A 7,776-nucleotide genomic window follows, 5' to 3' on the forward strand; every position below is an offset into this window, starting at 1 on the left:
CGGAGAGCGACAGGGAGGGGCTGCGTCAGCTCCCGTGCGGCGGCGGCCAGAGCGGGGCAGCGAGCAGCACGACGGCTGTCGCCTGCTCCCCCGAGGGGGGCTGGCTCCTCAGTCCCGGCTCCGGCCATACGGTCCCCCTCCGGGGCTACCGGGCCCGCAGGGAAACATGACTAACGCCCCCGCCCCCGGCTCCGGGCCGCTGCCCCACCGGCCTACAGCTCAGCGCTCCCGCTCCCGCCGCCACTTCCGGCGCGCGCTGGCCTAACCCCGCCGGCTGTGGAACCCGCGCCGCCTCGCGGCCATCGTTCGCCGGGGACCGCGATAGCGGGAACACCGACCGGCCGCGGCAGGTAGGGAGCGACTAGGAGTTTGGGGCTCGGTGGGTCCGTGAGCTTCTGGCCACCGCGGGCGCCGGTCGGTCTGCAGTTGTCAGGGACTGTGGTCCTGACTCGTCCGAGAGGCTGCGCACGATTATGCATGTTATCCCCCGTGACACTGAGGCCGGCGAGGGGAAGAAATCACCATGGCGTGTGAAGGTTACACACTGCCGACTCAGCCTGGGAAGTAAGAACTCGGGCAACGTCTGCACTAAAAAGCCCTGGGCTGTGCAAGAAAACCAGGCATGTTGGTGTCCTGAATACCTGCCCGCTTCCCCGCCACTGCACAGGCCAAATCCTTCCTCTGCAGGAAGAAGGCGCGTGTGCATCCAGCCGGGAGTTAGGGGGAAGCTGCCTTACCAGCAATACAGCCCAGGTCCACCCTGCTTACAGCTGCCATGGAGGGCATGGCAGACGCACTCCCCTGCTCCCTGCTGTTGGAGATACGTGCATAGAACTCTGCAGAGAGGGGTTAACAGGAGCTGGGTGTGTCTGGGGAAGGGAAGCAGAGTCTTCAATAAAGGAAAAGCTTGAGGTACAAGGAAGAGTACACACAGGAGCTGACAACTCTTCTAGGCCTTGATCAAGAGATGTGCTGTGGAAAGCTCACATTTGCCTACTGCAGGCAAATCTGAAGGATCTTTGTTGAAAGATCTATCCTGTGAGAACAGATCTGAAGGCTCTCTGGAGGACAGGAATGAAATTCAGAGAGGGCTGAACATTCCGCAGGTGCTCCCACCGTAAACTTGGTAGTGATTTAGCTCACCTCGCTATGAGTTGGTTGAAAAAAAAAAGGGCTAGAGTCTCAGAAGCAAGCGTCCTGAGTTCAGAGAAGATCAAGGCAGCCATTCCTCTGGAGCTATTCTCCATCTTGTCCCCGCAGGGCAGCAGGGGTAGAGGTCTGTCTTATGGTTAATAATGTCCCTTAATACCCACAACTTCTGGCTGCAACAGATACTTAATAGAGGGCCTCTGCTTCACCCACAAGTTATGGCCAATGGCTAAAATTTTATGGTCTACAGAACTTTGACCGTAATACATTCACCAATGTTAACTTTTTTAATAAGTAAAATAAAACTCAATTTTAAAGGTCACATATTTCAAGGTATTTAAGTTACAGTTTCAACAGAAAGACCCAAGTTCTGTGAGTGTTTGCGCTGGCTCAATACAATCAAATTTCACAGCTCAGGAAATTAAAAATTAACACTCTGAATAAGAACTGTTCACTGACCATTTAGAGCAGTGGTTCTCAACCTGTGGGTCGCGACCCCTTTGGCGGTCGAACGATCCTTTCACAGGGTCGGCTAAGACCATCCTGCATATCAGATATTTACATTACGATTCATAACAGTAGCAACATTACAGTTATGAAGTAGCAACGAAAATAATTTTATGGTTGGGTCACAACATGAGGAACTGTATTTAAAGGGCCAGAAGGTTGAGAACCACTGATTTAGAGAATCTAGAGGAGCTAAATGGGAACAAAAACATTTTGTAGGTTTATATGTATCTCTAGCAGCTGGATATTAAGAATGAGTCTTGAAAAGTTAAGGTAGCCACAAACTTAAGGCAGCAGTGGTTGTAACACACAAAACAAGTTGTTCAATAATGCCAGAGTTTTTTATATATATATATATATATATATATATATATATATAATTTTATTGATTTCTTTACAGAGAGGAAGGGAGAGAGATAGAGAGTCAGAAACATCGATGAGAGAGAAACATCGACCAGCTGCCTCCTGCACATCTCCTACTGGGGATGTGCCCGCAACCAAGGTACAAGCCCTTGACCGGAATCGAACCTGGGACCTTTCAGTCCGCAGGCCAACGCTCTATCCACTGAGCCACAAGTTGTTCAGTAATGCCAGAGTTTTCTTACCATATACTTCTAGTTAGAATGTGAGTGCTCACTTATTCTAAATAATTTTTACTAAAACCTATAATAAGAATAAGTTGCATAAAGATTAAAATAAGTGATCATGATTTTACAACCCACTAGTAAAAAACAAACCAAAAAACACTGGAGATTAACTAATTGAGAAAGCACTAAAGGACAGAAAAACTTTAACTGTGTCTGTTTCTATTTATCCACTAAGTCTTTAAATACATTTTAACAAAGAATTGATTTCAAATTACAGTCTATATAAACTTCTATGTAACCCTATTTTTTAAAATATATTTTTATTGATTTAAGAGAGGAAGGGAGAGGGAGAGAGAGAGAGAAACATCAAAAATGAGAGAGAATCATTGATCAGCTACCTCCTGCTCACCCGACATTGGGGATCAAGCCTGCAACTCAGGCATGTGCCCTGACCAGGAATCGAACCATGATCTCCTGGTTCATTGGTCGACCCTCAACCACTGAGCCACACTGGCTGGGCTATGTAACACTATTTTTGAAAGCAAAAAAAAATTTCAACCTAAGTTCCTGAAATTCACAGATATTAGTTCATGAGAAATGCCTAAAACATCCTCTGAACTCCTTTGCTCCTGATGCTCTTTTAGAGCACAAATAAGTAAGCAATTGGTGAAGGTTTCCCATAGGCCCAGGTATCCCATGTCCTGGATACACCCAACACTTAGGATCTATGTCATCAAGCAAGCAGGAAGCAAATTTATTTACTTCCTTCCCTATCCAATGACTGGATGTGTTTAAAAAACTACTTCCCAACTGATGTCTTCTAATGCAATATGCCTTTTTGACTCAGGCTTTTATTTTTGGGAGCAGCAGATTCACTCCTGATGTCTTTGACATCATTGCTTCTGTCCATCACATAGAATTCTTTGTTAGGAACCAGATTGACAAAATGAGCAAGGTGATTGGACATGGCATAAGAAGCTGAAATGATAGCTATATCCCAGGCATCTTCTGGATTGAAGCCATGCACCTCGAGCTTTTTGAAATGGTCATATATTATATCATTAGCTTGGGAAGTAGCAAGTGCAAACTCCATTGCCTTTTCCCAAGCAGGGAGGTCAGACTTTTTCCAGTTCACATAGACCTGCAAGGAAGCACACAGTCTCAAGCAGAATCCCTGTTCATCACAATAAGCCAGTAAAACACAGGCCTAAAGAAACAGGCATTCATGAAAAAAATCCAAGGTTAGAGTAAAGGAGCAAAAGGCACAGCAAAATAAACCCTCCAAATGGATATCTCGATCAAGTCCAATGGAATGTGAACCTGGAACTCTGGCTTAGCACCATCTCAACCAAAAAATCTTCTTGCCCTAGCTGGTTTGGCTCAATGGATAGAGCACTGGCCTGCAGACTGAAGGGTCCCGAGTTCGGTTCCAGTCAAGGGCACATGCCTGGGTTGTGGGCTTGATCCCTACTAGGGGGCATGCAGGAGGCAACCAATCAATGATTCTCTCTCATCATTGATGTTTCTATCTCTCTCTCCCTCTCCCTTCCTCTCTGAAATCAATAAAAAAATTATATTAAAAAAATCTTCTTTACTCTAAACACAAGTACCTCTTTCTCCCCTAAACACCTATGTCATAAAAAATATCAGAACCAAGATCCAGAGGCTCTTAGTACATAAGGACCCCAATCCCAAGTCTTTTATTATGAGGAAAGTGAAATTCAGATAATTATCCCTTTATTTCCCTAGGAAGTAGTATTTTTATTTCACCCCCATTTTATTGGCAAAGGAACTGAAGCTCAGACAGGTGAAGTAACTTCCCCCAAAGTCACACAGCCAGAGAGTGGCAGAGCTGGGACCTGAATCCAAGGGTATTGGATTCCAAAGACTATACTAATAATCATTACCCTTGCTGAAGCAACATACTGGAAATCACCAAATACCAAAAAATAGAATAGTTCAGGAAACCATCATACATGCTATGGTCACTAGGGAGGCAATGCCTGAGACTGATGAACAAAGGTCTGGTGACTGAGCAGGAGGCTCTCGGCAGGACAAATGGGATGATGTACCTGTCCCAAAGTTATCTGCAGGCTGGGAACAGTTTGTAAGGTCTCCACTCAGGTGGGGTCAGGAGGGGAGGGTGGGGTTATGAATACCGATGACCCTCAACCTCAGGAATAAATGCAGAAAATAGATGTTTCTGTTCCATGGCCCAGAGGGTCAGGAATTTCACTGTAGGTAGAGCAGCACATTGTAAGCTTGGTGGCAAACCCATGTTCACTGTGTCGTTACCCTCAGTCCATTTGTCTGGGAAGAATGAACGTGACCTCTGACACCCAAAGGACCTGACTTTGGATGAATCAAGGAGAAGGTACACTGTTGGTTGGAGGATCGAGGCCCATTTTACAACCAGTCTTGGTGGGAAAGAGTAGATGGAGGCAGTTCCAAAATGGGAGGCAAACTGACTCAGGCTTGGGGCCAGCAGCAAGAAAGAAAAGAAAACCTACAGAACTGGTTTGAGCCCATTTAGGAATAATTAGTGGGTAGATTAAATTCATGCTGGAAAATGCAAACAGTATAATGTAGCAGAAAGCGTGCAAGCTTTGAAAATGGGCTCCACCACTTTCTACGTTCCAATTGTATGCCCCATGATAGGCTACCGCTCTGAACCTCAAGGGTTATAATAAGGTGCAATGTAGAGGGGGAATTGTGTGCATGTGAGAGAATGTATGCCAAGTACCTAGGACCAGGTCTGGCACAAAGCTAGAGGGGCTCAGCTAACACCTAGTCCCAAACATACAAACACAGAAGCAGGTGGGTACAGTGATGGGGACTGGAAGGTAACTCAAGCAATGGCATGAGCTGGGGGTGTGTGTTCCCTGCATTCCAGAGTGGCATGGGCTTTTCTCCTTTTCTCAGGTTTGAAGGTGCCCTGAAACTGGCACAGGGAGAGTGGATGCTAACCTGGTGAGAGAGCACTGGGTTCTTCAGGTACACCCTGTACTGTCACTGTGGACAAGCACAGTTAGCTTCTTGTCAGCTTTGCTGAGCTGGCCTGCAGAAAAAGAGGAGACCTGTCCGCCAGCCCTGGATAGCAGCTCAGAAGAACCTAGACAGGCTCAGCCATATTTTAGCAACAGAGTTGTGCACCCACCTGTTCACCTACCCATTCACTTACACATTCCTTGCCAGTCCCTCGCTACCAAACATCCTATTTTATTTTCTTCATGATACTTAACACCATTTACAGTCAACTTGTTCTTTTATTTTGTTTAGTTGTTCATTGTTTCCCCCTCTCCAGACTGTTTGAAGGTCTAGGCATTTTTCTAACGTGTTCACTACTATACCCCCAGAGGACTGTCTGACATACAATGGTTGCTTAGGAAATGTGTCAAATGAATTAATTCAAGAAATGGTCTCTGAGGCCCATCAGGTGCTGGACAAGGAAAAGAGGAGGGGAAAAGAAAAGAAGAGGTGTCCTAACCTCAGGAGACCTATTATTTGGGGGTAGGGAGAGGCAGAGAAGGAGGGAATCCACTTTGGCCCAAGACACCAATCTGGGAGCTTTACATATGTAACCTCATTTAATCCTCACACCAGCTCTGTAGAGTGGGCATTAATACCAGTTTACTAGTAATTCCACTGGATAGTTTTACTTCCTTTGCAATCTGGACACCTTTTACTTCTTTTTCTTGCTGACAAGCCTGGGATAGACTCTCCAGTACAATGTTGAGTAGCGGTGGAGGGAGTAGACTTCATTGTCTTGTTCCTAATTTAGGGGTAAACCTTTCAGTCTTTTGCCATTAAGTATGATGTTAGCTGTGGATTTTTTGTAGATGCCCTTTATAGGTTGATGGGGTTCCTTTCTAGTCTAGTTTGAGTGTTTTTATCTTGACAGGGGGTTGGACTTTTCAAATGCCTTTTTTTCTGCATTTATTGAGATGTTCATGTTGTTTTTGTCCTTTATGCTATTGATATGGTATATTACACTAATTGATTTCAGGTGTTCAAAAGACCTTGCACTCCTGGGATAAATTCTATTTGGTCATGGTGTGTAATCCTTTTTATATGCTGCTGGATTCAGTTTGTTAGTACTTTGTTGAGGATTTTTGTGTCGATATTCATAAGGGATATTGACCTGTAGTTTTCTTTTCCTGTGATAGCTTTGGTGTGATATAGGGATACTGGCCTCATAGAATGAGTTGGAATGTGTTCCCTTTTTTATTTTTTGGAAGAGTTTAGGGGGAATGGGCATTAATTCTTTAAATATTTGGTAGAATTCATCTGTGAAGCCATTTGAGCCTGGGAAGACTCTACTGTATTGCTGTTACTGATGAGTTTGTTGATCTTACAACCTCAAGAGACCTTGGGCTAGCTATCAATGTATTGCTACTCAGCTCTAGACTCACCCTTCACTGCAGGAGTTGGGCCTTTAAATGGTTTTCATGAAAATAAACGTTCCGGGTAGAAGGCCCTGCAAGGGGAATGGGTTGTGCTTCCTGGCTCCATGTGCTCTCTGGTGTACTCCTGCATCAGGGCGGCTTCCGCCATCAATTTTCCCTAGTACCCTATCAGGTAGTTTTGTAACTTCCATGAGAAACCTCCCAGGAATAGCGTTCCTCAGCACCCTTGAAGTGCCAGCAAGTTCTGGAGGGTGGATTTCTAGTAAGTTCTACTGGCACAGATTTCCTGTCACTTCTTGCCATTTAATGAGCCATGGCCAATGCCCTTTCTAACAAGGTCTCAATCAGTTCTTCCAAGGGGCAGGGGCTCTTCCTTGGGTGTTCTAGCTCAGTACTGAGGTAATGGCTGGTCCTTATATCTGATCTTCTTACAATCCTTAAAGCTCTCTTTAGTTCTTTCTAGCCAGAATTCTTTGTGATTTAAAACATCTGTTGCAAGTAGTTGCTCATTTGTGCAGTGATAATTTTGAGCATTTATGTTTAAATTCTTTACTTATGTTTAAATTCTTTGTTAACATTCCTTCCATGGCCTCTTTTCCTATTAATTTATGTATATAAATCATCATGTAGTTAATTTGTTATTTTTATAAACCAATGAACTAAAAAATGCTAAAGGTTCACTCAAAGAGTACCTGTTTTAGGACACCTATCCTGACCCCTGCCTTCCTTCCACACAGAGGTAACCATTTCATCATCTGTAATTTCAGGGCTGACACTCTGAATCAGGTTGTTACAGCAACTGTAACACTTAGTTTTTCATGTAACTGATCAAGTTCAATTTTTACAATCTGACTGATATACAACAAAAGTTACATTTCAGTTGGCATCTTATTCAGTTGGCTCACAAGTATGTTGCCAGATTTGGAGGGCATGTTAGAGATGGTTCGTCTTAATTTAAACATCCTAAAAAGCTTCAAAAATTCACATTGGAAGCAGGTGCCTCAAAAAGATGAGCAGAGCCCTGGCTGGGTGGCTCAGTTGGTTGGAGTGTTTCCTGTACACCAAAAGGTTTCGGGTTCCATTTGGGTTAGGGCACATACCTGGATTGCAGGTTTGATCCCTGGGGG

Source organism: Myotis lucifugus, unplaced genomic scaffold (genome assembly GCF_000147115.1).
Source record: "Myotis lucifugus unplaced genomic scaffold, Myoluc2.0 scaffold_180, whole genome shotgun sequence".
NCBI lineage: Eukaryota > Metazoa > Chordata > Mammalia > Chiroptera > Vespertilionidae > Myotis > Myotis lucifugus.